Source organism: Giraffa tippelskirchi, chromosome X (genome assembly GCF_054371585.1).
Source record: "Giraffa tippelskirchi isolate mGirTip1 chromosome X, T2T-mGirTip1v1.2.pri, whole genome shotgun sequence".
NCBI classification, from domain to species: domain Eukaryota; kingdom Metazoa; phylum Chordata; class Mammalia; order Artiodactyla; family Giraffidae; genus Giraffa; species Giraffa tippelskirchi.
In genome coordinates, this window is record NC_137289.1 from 143683223 (window position 1) to 143700480 (window position 17258).

At 43.1% G+C, this 17258-nt stretch overlaps 1 pseudogene; it reads right to left on the reverse strand.

The window, feature by feature from the left end:
• Positions 1-1611: 1611 nt before the first annotated feature.
• LOC145535784 (aldose reductase-related protein 2-like) overlaps positions 1612-17258 on the reverse strand; it is a 32140-nt pseudogene continuing 16493 nt past the window's right edge.

Below are 17258 nucleotides of genomic sequence, written 5' to 3' on the forward strand. Positions count from 1 at the left end.
TGGGGGTAGTGGGGGGAAGGCACTGAGGTTAGCATTTCTAACAAGATCCCAGGAGCTGGGCAGGACCACCCCTCCATCTCCGTCACACTACCTGTTTCATTTTTCTCGTGATGTTTCACATTTTGAAATTACTTATCTGTTTGTGCACTGGATTGTTCATGGGTGGGCTGATCTATTCGTCTACTAGTAAATTCCATAAAAGCATAAGAGCGGGGACTTTTTTTTTCACACGATTCTTCCTTATTCTTTAATCTTTGTATTCTCAGCATTAGCAGAGTTCCCCTGGTGTTCAAATCAAGTAAGTGGAAAAAAAAATTGTAATCTGCTTATCTGAATCCTATCTCCTTGTGATAATCTGCTCCCAGTGGAACATACAAGATACAGCACTGCCTAGATTCTGGCCTCAGAGGAGCCAGGCTCACTATGATCTCAGATTAGCTCAGCTAAATGAGGACTCTGGTGGGGAGAGTGTGACTTCAGTGAACATAGAACATCTGCTGGGCAATTTTTTGGGGAGATTCAGCTGCAATATTCTGCACTGAAGGGAAAATCCTCCAAATGGGACAGAGGGTTCATGGCGCAGGGCCTCCAGTTTCTGTTGAAGCTGAGTGTGATCACTATCTCATCGTTCAATGTAAAAGTCAAGGCCTGAAGTTCTCAACAATGCATGTTTGTGTCACAGACTTGGGGATTAAAACCACATTTCTCTGGATGGGGGACCGGATCAGAACCTGGCCTGCAGTTTTTGTGCTTTGCAGCAATCTCCTTAATCTTGGGATCTTCCAGTAGGGAAGAGTCCTCTGGGTTGGCCTGAGGTTTATCTGGAGAGCCCAGAGGGCTATGCAGGCATCCCAGGTGGTACTAGTGGTAAAGAACTCGTCTGCCAATGCAGGAGACATAGGAGCTGAGGGTTCGAGCCCTGGGTCAGGAAGATCCCCTGGAGGAGGGCATGGCAACCCACTCCAGTATTCTTGCCTGGAAAATTCCATGGACAGAGGAGCTTGGAAGACTGCAGTCCATGGGGTTGCAAAAAGTCAGACTCGACTGAGCACACACACACACACACCACAGGGCTGTATAGTATGACAGTTATGCCCCTGGAGTGCCATTACCAGCTCCAGTCCTCCTTCCTGTATGAAGTAGGGGTGACGATCTGGTTAGTCTCTGTATTTCATTCCGGGTCTGCTCAACAGCATTGTGTGTCTGAACATACAAGAAGGTACTACTGTAGAGTACAGACAACATATTCAGTATCCTATAAGTCATAATGGAAAAGAATTGTTTAAGAAAAGATGTGTGAGTGTGTGTATATATATCTATATTAATATGCATATTTGTGAATATATATATATCTGAACTACTTTGCTGTACAGCAGAAATTAACACAACATTGTAGGTCAACCATACTTCATTTAAAAATTTTTTTTATTTATTTATCTGGCTGTGCTGGTTCTTAGTTGCAGCATGTGAACTCTTCGTTGTGGCATGTGGGATCTAGTTCCCTGATCAGGGATCAAACCCAGGCCCCCTGCATTGGGAGCACGGAGTTTTAGCCACTCAACCACCAGGGAAGTCCCTATACTTCAATTTTAAAAAGATTTTTTTTTTAAGTTAAATAAAGAGGCCGTTGATCTGGAAGTTGCTAAAGTTGGAGATTCCAATGGCTTTCACCTACCCCCTCACCCACCAGCCCCACCATGGTCTCCCAGGCTTCCAAGAATGCTATTTTACTGGTGAGGACATCATCTTTCTTGTGTTTGGGGAAAAGTCTTCCCCAGGCTGGAATCCCAGCCATTAAGATAAATGTCCAGATGGTCCAGTTTTAAATCCTTAAGGATCTTCTGACAGATTTCCTTCACCAGCTTCTTTCAAAGAAGATGGACCATAAATTGTTCATGATGAAGAGGTCCCCGTACTTCACAACCTTCTCTCATATGGCTTCCCCCATCTTATTCTTCTTCTGATAAGACACAGGCACAGTCAACGTGATGGATTCCTGCACCAATGGCCTCCTTCACAGGCTCTTTCACTTTGCCAGTGGGAGACTTTCACGTGTCCAGGCCCACAGTGGATGCCCTGGGTTTGGTATTGAGCACAAGAAGGTGGCCGTGGTCAGTGCAGACACAGTTCTGAGCAAGGAGATAGGGATCCTGTGCCCTGGTAAAGAGGACTGGCCCTCACGCAGGGACTCTGTTCAGCGTGTTCACTTTTGTATTCCTAGCACTTAACACAGAACTTGGCAGGTCACAGATGCTCCATAAGTACAGGTGAATGAATGAGGCTTTTCAAGATTAATTCCTTTATCCCTTTACTGCTTTCTTACTGCTTCAGTGATTGCTCCTTCATACCATAGGATCCAGACTATAAGTGATAGAGGGCAGTGCTACCCGACTGCCAGTCCAGGAAGTGCAAGTTACTGGTCTAAGCTGAGACACAAAGCTTATACCAAAACGTACATCTGATATACCACTCAGCAGTGTTTATCAGGATGACTTTTTTTTTCATAGTAAGATTTTATTGATGAAGGAAATTGGGCTCCATTCTAGCACAGGCTCATCTCATAGAACAGTGTGTGAACTGGTACCTGTGTTCAGGATGCACTGTGACCAGCACAGACACAGGGGTTAAACAACTAATAAAATGTATTTTCTGACTTCATAAAACTCATAGGTAGGAGAAATACACAGTTTAAAACACAGTTACCAAATTCTGTGTCAAGTCGTATAATAAACAGCTGTGGGGGAAAACACAGAATTGTGGGAGCAATAAGGAATTGTGGGAAAGAATGGAAAATTGTGAGAGCTGTGGGAGAAAACAGAATTTTAAAAGAGAATGGAGAATCAACACAGAGAAATAGAAGTGTGAGAGTAAATGGAGAATATTAAGAGGAAACATAATTGTGAGAGAAAAATGGAGAACTGTGTGGAAGAATGGGAAAATACCAAGAGAACACGGAGTATTTTAGGATAGAGGATTATAGATGAGATATGGAACTGTGGAAGTGAATGGAGACTGAAGGAGCTGTATGGAACTATGGAAAAAACAGGGACTTGTGAGAGTTGGGAATTGTGAGAAAGAATGAAGAATTGCTAGAGAATAGATAACTGGGAAAGAGAATAGAGAACTGCCTGACAGGAAAAAATGGGAGAGAAAACATGGAATTGTGGGAAAGAATGAGAAATTTTGGGAGAAACAGTGACTTGTGGAGACAATGAGGAATTGAGGGCACGAGTAAGGGATTGTGGGGGCTAGATGGCATTGTGGGAGAAACTTATGTGGAGAGGTTGCATGGAATTGTGGGAGCAAGTGGGGGATTGTGGGGGCCATGGGGAATAGTGGAGGGTACACAGAATTGTGGGAGTGATGGGGATTATGGGGGCCACTGGGGATTGTAGGGGAACAGTGATGAGTGAGAGAGGGCTTTGTGGAATTGAGGAAAAATAGGGAATCGTAGGGGCTGCCTGGAATTGGGCCAGAGAATGAGAAATTATCAGAGAAGCAGTGATGGGGGAGTGAGTAAGAAATGGGGGAAAAGAGAATTATAAAAGAGCAAAAAGAATCATGGAGAGATCAAGAATTGTAGGAAATATAGGAAACTGGGGGAGGGAATGGAGAATTCTGGAAGAGATGAAGAATTGAGAGAGACAGGGAATTGTGGAAGCTGGAGAAATACAAAAGGAGCACTGATAAAGATGAAGAACTATAGATTTGGAAAGGCAACTCACTTTACGAGGACCAATTGAGCTAGCAACCCAGAAAGAGTGGCTGATTGACCTCTGCTAACCCTTCAGGTCTGACAGCGGCAGTTCCTATCACAGTGTCATGGGCTGGCAACCTCATAGGCACTGCCTTATATGTTCCAAGGTCTGGTATTATTATTCCAGACCGTGTCGCTGCTCTTCTCCTCACAGGGCTGGCTCGGCCTCCATTCAGAAAGTTAAACTCAGTGGTTTAGTGCACTTTGCCACACTTGAAACTCTTCCCTGAGGAGCCCTGAAATGTGTGCCCCACACCCATTTTTCATGTCACTTTGAATTGTCAGTCCAGAAAGAAAAGGAACATAGGTCTTTGCTCAGTGACATTTTCCCTCTTTTGTACTTTATTTCCATTGAAACTAGAAAATCTGCTCATTCATCAGGAAAGGGCCCATTTATCATTTTTATGAATAAATGTAATGAGAATGCTAGTTTCAACTTGGAAGTGTTATAAATATAAATCATTGGCTTTGGAATGGAAAAAAAAATCTCTGCTGACCTCTGGCCAAGAGCTGAGGGCTTCGTATTTCTGCATTTATACATTGATGATTTTGTGTTTATAATTATAACCAGGGAGATCTCCTGGATGTAATTCAGGACTCTTTCACTTCTTGGTCAATAATACTTTCCATATGTTAGTTTAGAAATGCTGTACCTCTCTGTTAGCAACCTTTTCCCCTCTAAAATGCCAACAGCTTTTAAAGACATAGGGATATTTCACTTTTTCAGTGGGAAGAACATTGTCACGTTACGGATAGTTACCTTCTCTCTGAGGTACTTTCATGCCTATACATATATGCGTGTGTGCTCAGTCGCTTCAGTTGTGTCTGACTCTTTGCGACCGCCTGGACTGTAGCCCACCAGGCTCCTCTGTCCATGGGGGTTCTCCATACAAGAATACTGGAGTGGATTGCCATTTCCTCCTGCAGGGGATCTACCCAACTCAGGGATCGAACCCACGTCTCCTGCATCTCCTGCACTGCAGGCATATTTTTTACACACTGAGCCACCTGGGAAGCCCCTATACATACATATGGACTCTTTAAAGACTCTTTAAGCCAAAACTCAGCCTCCCCTTTGCCCCTGTCCTCTTGTCACTCAGTATCCCTTCCTGGAGATAGTATTACTATTTTCTATGTACAAATGACTCATTTTCAAAATGAACACGTTCTTGAACTCAAAATGTTTTCCACTAATATTATTCAATATTCGATGTAGCAAAATTCCACTCCAACAACATAATTTGCAATGAACTGAAACGATATGACCCAAATGCCTGTAGCCCCACAATGACTGTAAATGGAGTTAAGTAGTAAACCAGTCAGTGAGTACACTGGAATCAGACACCTGAATTATCACCCAGTCAGTGACTTCTGGGCCAGGGGAAACTTCGGGGGTCATTTTCAATCTGTAATTTGCTCTCACGTGCACCAAAAATTCCTACAACTTTAACCCACTTCAACAGCTTCCACCCAACTTAGAAAGGCAAAGCCCAGAATGTCCTGAGACGAACAAAAGACCTGCTAAGTCACTGGGGAATGGCAGCCAGTGTTTTCCAGCCTGTATCAAAGTTGAGATGTAATGTGCTGGAATTTCTCAAATCTGTGCCATAACAGTTAGGGACGGCAGAATCTAAATCTTAAAAACACAACCAATAAAGGATGTACACTCTCTGAAAAGAAATCACAGACTAAGACTTGTTATCAGTCGTGTCTGATTATTTGTGACCCCAGGGACTGAAGCCCACCAGGCTCCTCTGTCCATGGGATTCTCCAGGCAAGAATACAGGAGTGGGTTGCCATTCCCTCCTCCAGGGGATTGTCCCAACCTGGGGATCAAACCCAGGTTTCCTGCATGGCAGGTGGATTGTTACCGTCTGAGCCACCAGGGGTCCTTATAATTGAGACAGAGCATTTAAATAAAAGAAACCATACAGGTGAGGCTGGCACAAAACACCCCCCAGTGTGGGGTCATGAGGCGCAAGGACCACAAACAGAACCAAGAATCTGGGTGGGGCCCTGTGTTAGTGTAGGTCTTCTGTGAAGCATTCGAGATGGGCTTCATCATGCGAGGATTTTAGGAGGGCAAACGCCTGTGGGAGAAATTGAGGGGGACACTGGGGAGCTCTGGAGCCACCTCAGTCCTTGACGGAGGTCAGACCCAAGTGAAGGGGAGCAGGAGGGCAGGCTGGTGGAAGCACCCTAGACTCCCGTGCAGATTAAGAAAGGGTCAGCCAAGCTGCTCGGGTGTCTTGGAGCCCAAGTCCACCAACAGAAGAAAGTGTGTCTCCCGGTAACAGGCTGCCCCAGGGTCCTGTCACACTTGGCCACTGGCGGGGAGCCCACCCAGGAGGCACGGCCTCAGCGCAGATGCTGAGATGGTGTTCAGAGCACAGCCGCTGGGGCCCTTAGTTAACTAGGCTCCTGCAGGTAGAGGTCAGCAAGGCACGTGCTTATGACATTCTCAGGCCTTTCTGTTTCAGAATCAGCATTCCCATCTGAAGCGGACTTGGGAGTTGATGTCACAGCTAGTCTCTCTTCTGCAGGTTGGACCCCTAGGTGGAGAAGATCCCCTGGAGGAGGGCATGGCAACCCACTCCAGTATTCCTGCCTGGGAGATCCCATGGACAGAGGAGCCTGGCGGGCTATGGTCCATGGGGTCACAAAAAGTTGGACACAACGAGCACACGTACGCACTAGTCCAGCTCCAGCCTTGTTCTGCTCAGTCTCTATTTGCTCACTACAGTCAGCTCTCTGTACCCACATGTTCCAAATCCATGGATTCAACCAACCATGGGTCAAAAATATTCAGACAAAAAAATTCCTGAAAGTTCCAAGAAGCAAAACGTGAATTTGCACAGTCTGGCAACTATTTCTGCAGCATTTTCCATTGTGTTAGTATTATAAGTAATCTAGAGATGGTTTAAACTCTACGGAAGGATTGAGCAGGTTATATGCAAATGCTATTGAACCATAATCAGTATCAAAGCTGCAAAGAACAAACAGCTTTACTTCTTGTTTAGTTCCTAAGTCATGTCTGACTCTTTATGACTCCATGGACTGCAGCATGCTAGACTCCTTGGCCCATGGGATTTCCCAGGCAAGAATATTGGAGTGCGTTGCCATTTTCTTCTCCAAGAGAGGTCTCGGGGTGTAAGAAATTTCAATTCAGGAGACACAGATTCAGATAAAATGAAGACTGACCTGGGGAAGAGAAAGGCAAAAGTCACGAGGTTATTAAAGTTGTCCTGCAAGAGTTATGATTGGTTCTGATACAAAAAGGATGTATTTGTCCTTAAGGGCTAGGCTGTCACAAGTTATTTAGGATAAGGATCCCATAAGTATCTGAAATTTCTGGAACATTGTACAGATGTTCTGGATGCTTGCGTTAAGACAAAAAGTGGTCAAAAGTTCAGATTCCATCTGGGCTGAGATGTAAAACCACCTCCTCAGTGGCCTCCTGGCCCCATTTTAGACAGCTCTCTTAGCAATACTGGGCTTCCCAGTTGACACAGTGGTAAAGAATCCACCTCCCAATGCAGGAGATGGCAGGAGATACGGGTTCGAACCCTGGGTTGGGAAGATCCCCAGGAGAAGGAAATGGCAACCCACTCCAGTATTTTTCCCTGGGAAGTCTCATAGAGTAGCCTGGCGGGCTCCAGTCCATGGGGTTGCAAAGAGTTGGCCACGACTGAGTGCACACACACACACACTTAGCAATACTGACTCCACTTTGCTTTTCCTTTCACAGTACTGCCCTATTTTATATAAGGGACTTGGGCATCCATGGATCTTGGTATCCGAAGGGTTGGGGGTGGGATGTCCTAGAACCAATTCCCTGCAGATACTGAGGGAAAACTGTATTTAGAAATCTGTACAGAGTTCATTTCCTGAGAGTAGGTTTACTTATTTAGCTATTATGTTATCTTTAGTAAAAGAAGCTTTAAAGCATTGTTAACACCACTGGACTGGTGAGCTTTAACTGGTGACTGATATCATGTTTCTGGTGCTCAGAAGAGGTAGATCAAGTGAAGAAATGCTCTATACAACCTGGGTCCTGACAAGACCAGCATCTTTAGGAGTGCAAACGCTGCCTATGCGCCTGAAGGCTGGAACACTGACTCACTGGTGAGGGCATGGTAAGACTGCTGGCTGAGGTCGAAAATGAAGATTTCAGAAAGAGTAGTCCCCAGTGCTGAGCGAAGATCCTCCAGCTCTGCCACATTGTCTTCAGTCAGCTTCACAAGGGCTCCCTGTGACAACCACAGGGCTTCAGCAAAATCCCTTTCAACAGAGGACCAGGAATGCTCTATTCACATATACTTGGGCTCCAGTTTGTCTCTTCGTTCATGATTTGTTCTTGTGTATGAGGCGGAGATAAGAAAACTTGGCACATTTGTGGGGAGTAGAATGCCTATCTGCACAATCAAACCCAGAGAGAGAGGGTGCATTCTGCACCCAGCAGCGCGCCACCTCCACCCACACAGCATCCCTCCCATGTGTAGCAGGGAGACTCAGAACCGAGCCATCAAAACACTGGAAAGTTTCTAACCTCAGTGCTTTCATCAAAGTTCTAAGAAACACTGGCCACAGATACATGCACCCTGGTGTTCACTGCGTCACTGTTTACAACAGCCAAGACGTGGAAACAACCTAAGTGTCCACTGACAGGTGAATGGATAAAGAAGATGAGGTGTATACACACACACACACACACACACACACACACACAATGAAACATTACTCAGTCATAAAAAAGAATGAAATAATGCCATTTGTAGCAACATGGATGGGCCTAGATATTGTCATACTGAGTGAATTAAGTCAGATGGAGAAGGAGAAATATCATATAATATCCCATATATGTGGAATCTAAAAAGAAATGATACAAATGAACTTGTTTACAAAATATGAACAGAGTTCGAGAATGAACTTATGGTAACCAGGGGGGAAGAGTGAGGAAAAGGGATAGTTAGGGAGTTTGGGAGGGACACATATACACTGCTGTATTTATTTTTTTATTTATTTATTTTTTTTTTTATAAATTTATTTATTTTACTTGGGGGCTAATTACTTTACAATATTGTAATAGTTTTTGCCATACATTGACAAGAATCAGCCATGGGTTTACATGTGTTCCCCTTCCCGAACCCCCCACCCACCTCCCTCCCCCTCCCATCCCTCTGGATCATCCCACTGCCCCGGCCCCGAGCCCTTGTCACATGCATCGAACATGGAATGGTGCTCTGTTTCACATATGACAATACACATGTCTCAATGCCATTCTCCCAGAACGTCCCACCCTCACCTTCTCCCTCAGAGTCCATAAAATTGTTCCATGCATCTGTGTCTCTCATTCTGTCCCGCATATAGGGTTATCGTTACCATCTTTCAGATTCCATATATATGCATTAGTATACTGTATTGTTGTTTTTCTTTCTGGCTTACTTCACTCTGTATAATGGGCTCCAGTTTCATCCATCTCAGTAGAACCGGTTCAAATGTATTTTTTTTAATGGCTGAGTAATATTCCATTGTGTATATGTACCACAGCTTCCTTATCCATTCATCTGCTGATGGACATCTAGGTTGCTTCCATGTCCTGGCTATTGTAAACAGTGCTGCGATGAACATTGGGGTACACGCGTCTCTTTCAATTCTGGTTTCCTCGGTGTATATGCCCAGCAGTGGGATTGCTGGGTCATATGGCAGTTCTATTCCCAGTTTTTTAAGGAATCTCCACACTGTTCTCCATAGTGGCTGTACTAGTTTGCATTCCCACCAACAGTGTAAGAGGGTTCCCTTTTCTCCACACCCTCTCCAGCATTTATTGCTTGTAGACTTTTGGATAGCAGCCATTCTGACTGGTGTGAAATGATACCTCATTGTGGTTTTGATTTGCATTTCTCTAATAATGAGTGATGTTGAGCATCTTTTCATGTGTTTGTTAGCCATCTGTATGTCTTCTTTGGAGAAATGTCTGTTTAGTTCTTTGGCCCATTTTTTGATTGGGTCATTTATTTTTCGGGAATTCAGCTGCAGAAGTTGCTTGTATATTTTTGAGATTAATTGTTTGTCTGTTGCTTCATTTGCTATTATTTTCTCCCATTCTGAAGGCTGTCTTTTCACCTTGTTTATAGTTTCCTTTGTTGTGCAAAAGCTTTTAATTTTAATTAGGTCCCATTTGTTTATTTTTGCTTTTATTTCCAATATTCTGGGAGGTGGGTCATGGAGGATCCTGCTGTGATTTATGTCGGAGAGTGTTTTGCCTATGTTTTCCTCTAGGAGTTTTATTGTTTCTGGTCTTACGTTTAGATCTTTAATCCATTTTGAGTTTATTTTTGTGTACGGTGTTAGGAAGTGTTCTAGTTTCATTCTTTTACAAGTGGTTGACCAGTTTTCCCAGCACCACTTGTTAAAGAGGTTGTCTTTTCTCCATTGTATATTCTTGCCTCCTTTGTCGAAGATAAGGTGTCCATATGTGCGTGGGTTTATCTCTGGGCTTTCTATTTTGTTCCATTGATCTATATTTCTATCTTTGTGCCAGTACCATACTGTCTTGATGACTGTGGCTTTGTAGTAGAGTCTGAAGTCAGGCAGGTTAAAAAAAGAAAAGAAACATTGCCCAAGAAAGAGGTTTCTGGAATTTTCGGTCTTCTCTTATTTAAAGTTTATTTTTAAATTTTGTGTTTGTTTAAACTTCTAATTTTATTGTTTTTGCCACACCATGTGGCATGTAGAACTTCCCTGATCAGGAATCAAACCCATGCCCGCTGCAGTGGAAGCACAGAGTCTTGACCACTGGACTACCAGGGAAGTCCAAAAACTAATTTTTGGACAGATAAAATTCACAAGTACAAAGTACATATGCCATGAAAAACACACCCTGTTTCCTCTCTCTGCAACAAGGGCATTGATCTCTCCTGGAGCCCTGTGTGCATGGAAATGGTAGAAAGTTAAGAAATATCCCTATGCTTTTGTGTTCCAGGAAAAGGCTTACTGCAAAGAACCACCTTTCCCCATAGGACTTAGATGAGACTCATGCACAAAACCCTTGTGATGTACTACAAGGCCAGATACAGGCTCGAAATGCTTTTTCGCCTTAAAAATGATTTGCCAAACTGTTGTCCCCAGTGATCCATCAGAACAAAATGCTTGACAACCAAACTTTGGTGAAATTCCTCTCTTTTCCCGAGACCCTGGAATCCCCTCAGCTTGAACCAATAGATAACCCTCCTGAGGACAGGCAAGGCTTCTGGTGCAGGCATTCTTGGAGGACTGTCCCCGTGTACTGCCTTACCTGGTCCTTCCCTATGGAGGAAGACCCCTTCCTGTCTAACCCTTGAGAGCCGGCAGATCTGTACTGAGGTGTTCTTCCTGTTATAATCATCTCTTGCACCCCATCACTACAATCTTTCTGAATAAAGTCTTGAATTATTGGATCTGGTTTTCATCTGATACCCATCTCCCAATTCTCCCCCTTGGAGGCAACCACTATTCCCAGATTCTTACAAATTCTTGCCTGGTCTGTATCAATAAAAATGTCAATATTTACATAGTTTCTACTTCCTTATTTCCATGTAGCAGGGTCATTTACAAATTATTTCCTGTTAGTACACATGAATGACCTTATTGTGTTTGAAGTCTGTAGTTTTCTATGGCATTCTATGGGTGCATCATCATTTATTTAGACAGTTGCCTATTGATGGACATTTAGGTTGCTGTACAAACTCTAATGCAATGAATTATGCATATGTTTGTCATTTTTAAACCTGTGTATACCCACAAGAGAAAGACTGTAAGCAGACAGGGTAATGGTTCCCTGGAGAATGAAGCAGGCAAGGCTTTCTTGACATAAGAGGAGCCATATTTGGCTTAAGCCATTTTGTGATCTAGGCCTGGCCACAATGCTTGCCCTTGAACAGGTCTCAATCATTAATGATTTTAAGGGAAAAAAAGAATGCAGAAACAATGCCTGCTATAATGCAAGAGAAGTAACAACAGCAAAGATCAGGTGAAGAAATAGACCAGTAAACATAGAAAACAAACTTATAATTACCAAAGGGGAAGAGGTGAGGGGAGAAGGGATAAAATAGAAGTTTAGTATTAACATATGCACACTACAATATATATATATATATATAATATATATGTATTTTGTATACATATATAAAACAGATAACCAAAAAGAACCTACTGTATAGCTTGGGAAACTATATTCAACATTGTGTACTAACTTATCAGTGAGAAGAATGTGAAAAAGAATATATATATGAATCACTGTTCTGCACACCCGAAACTAACGCAACACTGTAAATTGACTACTATTGTTGTTCAGTCACTTAGTTGTGTTCGACTCTTTGCGACCCCATGGACTGCAGGACGCCAGGCTTCCCTGTCCTTCACCATCTCCCAGAGCTTGTTCCAACTCATGTCCATTGAGTCGGTGATGTCATCCAACGTCTCATCCTCTGTTGTCCCCTTCTCCTCCTGTTGTCCCCTTCTCCTCCTGTCCTCAATCCTTTCCAGCGTCAGGGTCTTCTCCAATGAGTCAACTCTTTGAATCAGGTGGCCAAAGGATTGAAGCTTCAGCTTCAACATCAGTCCTTCCAATGACTATTCAGGGTTAATTTCCTTTATGATTAACTGGTTTGATCTCCTTGCAGTCCAAGGGACTCTCAACTGTACTTCAATTAAAAAAGAATTTTTAAAAATCAGTTGTAAAGATCCCCAGGTCTGCTTCAATAGTAAACAGTAGCCTGAAGTGCTCAACCACCAGATCAACTGGAATCTAAGGTATGATAATGTTGACCTGTATGACCCTCATGACTTCAATCAAGCTTGGACTCTGTTGACTGCCCAAAGCCCCTTCATGAATACACATGAACCCTTGGCTTAAAATTGCCCCAGTTGTGCTGTTGGGGAGACACTGCTTTAGGAAAGGTCCCTGGTGTTCTCCTTACTTGCTGCAATTAATAAATCTTTCTCCTGATCTTTGGCTTGGCTGTGCCTTTTGATACCCACTGAGAGGGGAATCCAGTTTTCAGGTAATAATACCTTTGGGGGAATTCTGGGTCGGGCAAATAGATATTTTTAATTTTGGTAGCTTGTGCTAGATTATTCTAGTAAGCCCAAAGTGTCAATTTACATTCCACTGACCAAAAAAAGAAAAAGAAAAGCAGAATCTCAGGTCTCAGCTCAGATTTACTGAATCAGGGTTTGCATTTTACCAAAGCCCCAGGTGATTTGCCTGCTCTTTCAGGCTTGAGAAACTTCCCCCAGAGCAGTGGTTCTCATCCAGCCAGAGACTACTACTACTGCTAAGTCACCTCAGTCATGTCCGACTCTGTGTGACCCCATAGATAGCAGCCCACCAGGCTCCGCCGTCCCTGGGATTCTCCAGGCAAGAGTACTGGAGTAGGGTGACATTGCCTTCTCCAAGCCAGAGACTGGAATCAGGTAATTTAACGTTGGCGGACTAAGAGGGGGTCCCTTTGGCCTGCATGACCTTTGGTAGCGCTGTATGAAAACTTCTGTTTTAACCGCATCTCTGTCTCTTTTATTCACCCCAGTTTTTAACAACCATCTAAAGATTTCCACTTTGCTGAAATGAGTCCTGTGGTTTCTCCCTTTCTGTTTTCTCTGCTTCACTCCTGTCAATATTTCTGCACTTAATATCTCAATAACCTTTTAAAAATTTCCACCAAGTTTGGAAGAGTCCATTGACTCCCACTGGACCAATTGAATCAGACTACTTGGGGGCAGGCTCTGGCCATCTCAGGTCATCAACTATTTCACAGAATTGAGCACCATTTCTTTCAAGCCTTCTTACCCTCCAGCTCAAACTCACTTGTGAGTTCTTTGGGATGGACTGATTTATCTTTATAGTTTTTATTTTATTTTGTTACCCTTGTAGATTCGTTCATCTCTTTCTCTCTCTAGATCTGTGCTGTCCAATATGGTAGCTACCAGCCGCACATACAATTATAATTTAAATGAAAATAAAAGAAGAAATTTAGTTCATCAGTTGCACTAGCGATATTTCACACACTCAAAGGCAAAAGTTTAAGTTAAAATTAAGTAAAATAAAATTCCATTCTTTAGTCCCACATTTTTAGTGTCTGACAGCCACATAGTTACTGATTCCTATATTAGACAAAGCCGACCAAATGAGGGCTAGTGTAATGGAAGGACAGTGTATCGTATGTAAGGGCTGCACGCTCTGACAAGGTACAGCACAACTATTTTTTAAATTGGGAGAAAATGGAGACAGCATTTATGGGTTTTTTTTAATGTTTCAATAATCATATTGGTGGGAGTGTGAGGACTGTTATTCTGAGGTCATTTGATGTTTAATGTGAGATAAAGCAAACAATTACAGATTACATTTGGGGTATTCTAATTACATTATGTCCTTTGTCTTGGAAAACCAGGATGCTTGGTGTGGAAGAAAGGAGTTATAAATGTAATGGAGAAATGCTTAAGTCAAAGTTCTGTATTCTTATATTTGAATTGGAAGTATCATTATGAGCTTGTGAGATTTTATGTGTGTGTGCACATGTATGGACTACCTCATCCTGCTCCCAGGCTTGAATCACTGAAATGGACTAGAAACAGTGACTGACTCAGTAGCAATGAATATCCCCAGTGACCAGACTGGACTAATTAATTATTCCTCACTAAAAAACTTCTTGGAGAAACAACTGACTACAAGTCTGGCCCAGGAAATATACAAGATGAACCTGAATGATAATTGCCTGACATAAGGCTCTTGATTGTCAAGGTACCCATTTCAAAGACAGCTATCTCAATGGATAAAGAAGTTGTTGTACATATATACAATGGAACATTACTCAGCCATAAAAAACAACAAATTTGAGTCAGTTCTGGTGAGGGGGATGAACCTAGAGCCTGTTATACAGAGTGAAGTAAATCAGAAAGAGAAAAACAAATATCATATATTAACCCATATATATGGTATCTAGAAAATTGGTATTGATAAACCTACATGCAGGGTAAGAATAGAGACACAGACATAGAGAATGGACTTACGGACATGATGGGGGAAGGAGAGAGTGGGAATAAATGAGAGAGTAGCACTGAAACATATATATTACCATATATAAAATCGATAGACAGTGGGAATTTGCTGCATAGCACAGGAGGCTCAAATCTGGTGTTCTGTGACAACCTAGAGGGGTGGGATGGGGTGGGAGGTGGGAGGGAGATTCAAGAGGGAGGGGACATATGTAAACCCATGGCTGACTCATGTTAATCTAGGGCAGAAACCGGGGCTTCCCAGGTGGCTCAGCGGTAAAGAATTTGCCTCCCAAGCAGGAGACCTGATCCCTGGGTTTGATCCCTGGGTTAGGAAGATCCCCTGGAGAAGGGACCGGCTACCCACTCCAGTATTCCTGGAGAATTCCATGGACTGTATAGTCCATAGGGTCACAAAGAGTCGGACACAACTGGGCGAGTTTCACTTTCACTTTCACTTTTCACTCTCATGGCAGAAACCAACACAACATTGTAAAGCAATTATCCTCCAATTAAAAAAACAAACAGCCATCTTGAATAAACCCAATGTCAGTTGTACAACACAAGCTACTAATAAACCAAGTAGACAAGGAGTCAGGCCACTCCGACCTGTGAAGTTCCCCTTTTAGAAAGGCCCTGGGTGGCCTAGACAACTGACCACTTGAGTGACCCCGTTTCTCCCTTCACACTCCCTCACTGCCACTCATATGCCTTCCATCTGCCGCTGAAGAGTGAATCCTTGAAACCCTAGATCCCTACCTTTAGACCCTAATAAAGGTAGAGCCCCAGGTCTGCACACCCTCCTCCTCCTCTCTCTACCTGTGACCTGGCTGTGTGGTCCTTGGGCATGTCAGGTACCTTCCCAGATTTGTGAGTAATAAATCTCATCCTTCAAAGTTCCCTGAGGCTCGTTGCTAAGGTACATTTCGTAATCATAACAACCATAAAGGCTCGTCCAGCCACAATTTTGGCTCTGGTTTGAGGGCTGCCATAGGTAGTGGGGGCCCAGGTGAGCGCTTCAGGCATTTCTGGACAATAGCATCACTATCAAAAGGCTGACATGACACAACAGAGTCTGGAACATCTTCTGACACCAGAAAGCAAGGACACTCTCAAAAGCATCCAGGATCACATCAGACGACTTAGAAATCAACTTGATGAGGCTCCCACTGGCCAAACATAAGCTCTAAGAATAATACTAATTGCCATGGACTGAAATCCATCAAATGTTTAAATACATGAGTTCATAATAATATTCAGAATGATGATGATGATAATTGTAACCTTTATAGGAGGATAGGACACTAATTCGTAGTCTTAAAAAATGATAAATGAAGTGAATCAGAGATTTATCCAACCTTTCCTCTATGAACTGTTCAGTTCAGTCCCTCAGTCGTGTCCGACGCTTTGCGATCCCGTGGACTGCAGCTCGCCAAGCCTCCCTGTCCATCACCAACTCCCAGAGTTTACTCAAACTCATGTCCATTGAGTTGGTGATGCCATCCAACCATCTCATTCTCTGTCGTCCCCTTCTCTCCCCTTCAATCTTTCCTGGCATCAGGGTCTTTTCAAATGAGTCAGTTCTTCACATCAGGTGGCCAAAGTATTGGAGTTTCAGCTTCAGCATTGGTCCTTCCAATGAATATTCAGGACTGATCTCCTTTAGGATGGACTGGTTGGATCTCCTTGCAGTCCAAGGGACTCTCAAGAGTCTTCTCCAACACCACAGTTCAAAAGCATCATTCTTCAGCGCTCAGCTTTCTTTATAGTCCAACTCTCACATCCATACATGACTACTGGAAAAACCATAGCCTTGACTAGATGGACCTTTGTTGGCAAAGTAATGTCTCTGCTTTTTACTATGCTGTCTAGGTTGGTCATAACTTTTCTTCCAAGGAGTAAGCATCTATGAACTATACCAGTAGGTAACAGAGAGTAAATGAGGAGAATCTTTCTCCATAAAAGTATTCCAACTAATAAATGAAAAAGAATGGATAAAGTTAAAAAATAACCATTTTGCAACTCCTGATGAATACACAGATAATGTATAGGTGTTAGACATCAATGGCTGGTGACATCATTGAAACAGAGACAGACAGACACTGTGAGCCTCCTGACAGGAAAACACCTCACCATCCTGTGGTTTGGGCCAAAGAGAAGTGACTTGAGTCTGACAAATCTCAGGATCCAGATGTTGAATTGCAGAAATATGGTAGACAGAGGAATATGTTGAGCTGCATGAGTCAAGAGTGCTGTGTTAGTTATTTACTGCTGTTAGTTATTTACTGTTGCATAACAAATGACCCCAAAACACAGTGGCTTAAGACAACAATTCACATTTATACTCACAGTTTCCTTGGGTCAGGAATTCTAGAGTATTTTGGCAGGGTGGTTCTGGCTCAGGGTCACACATGAGGTCACAGTCAAGATGTTAGCTGAGGAAGATGTCATCTGAAGGCTTGACCAG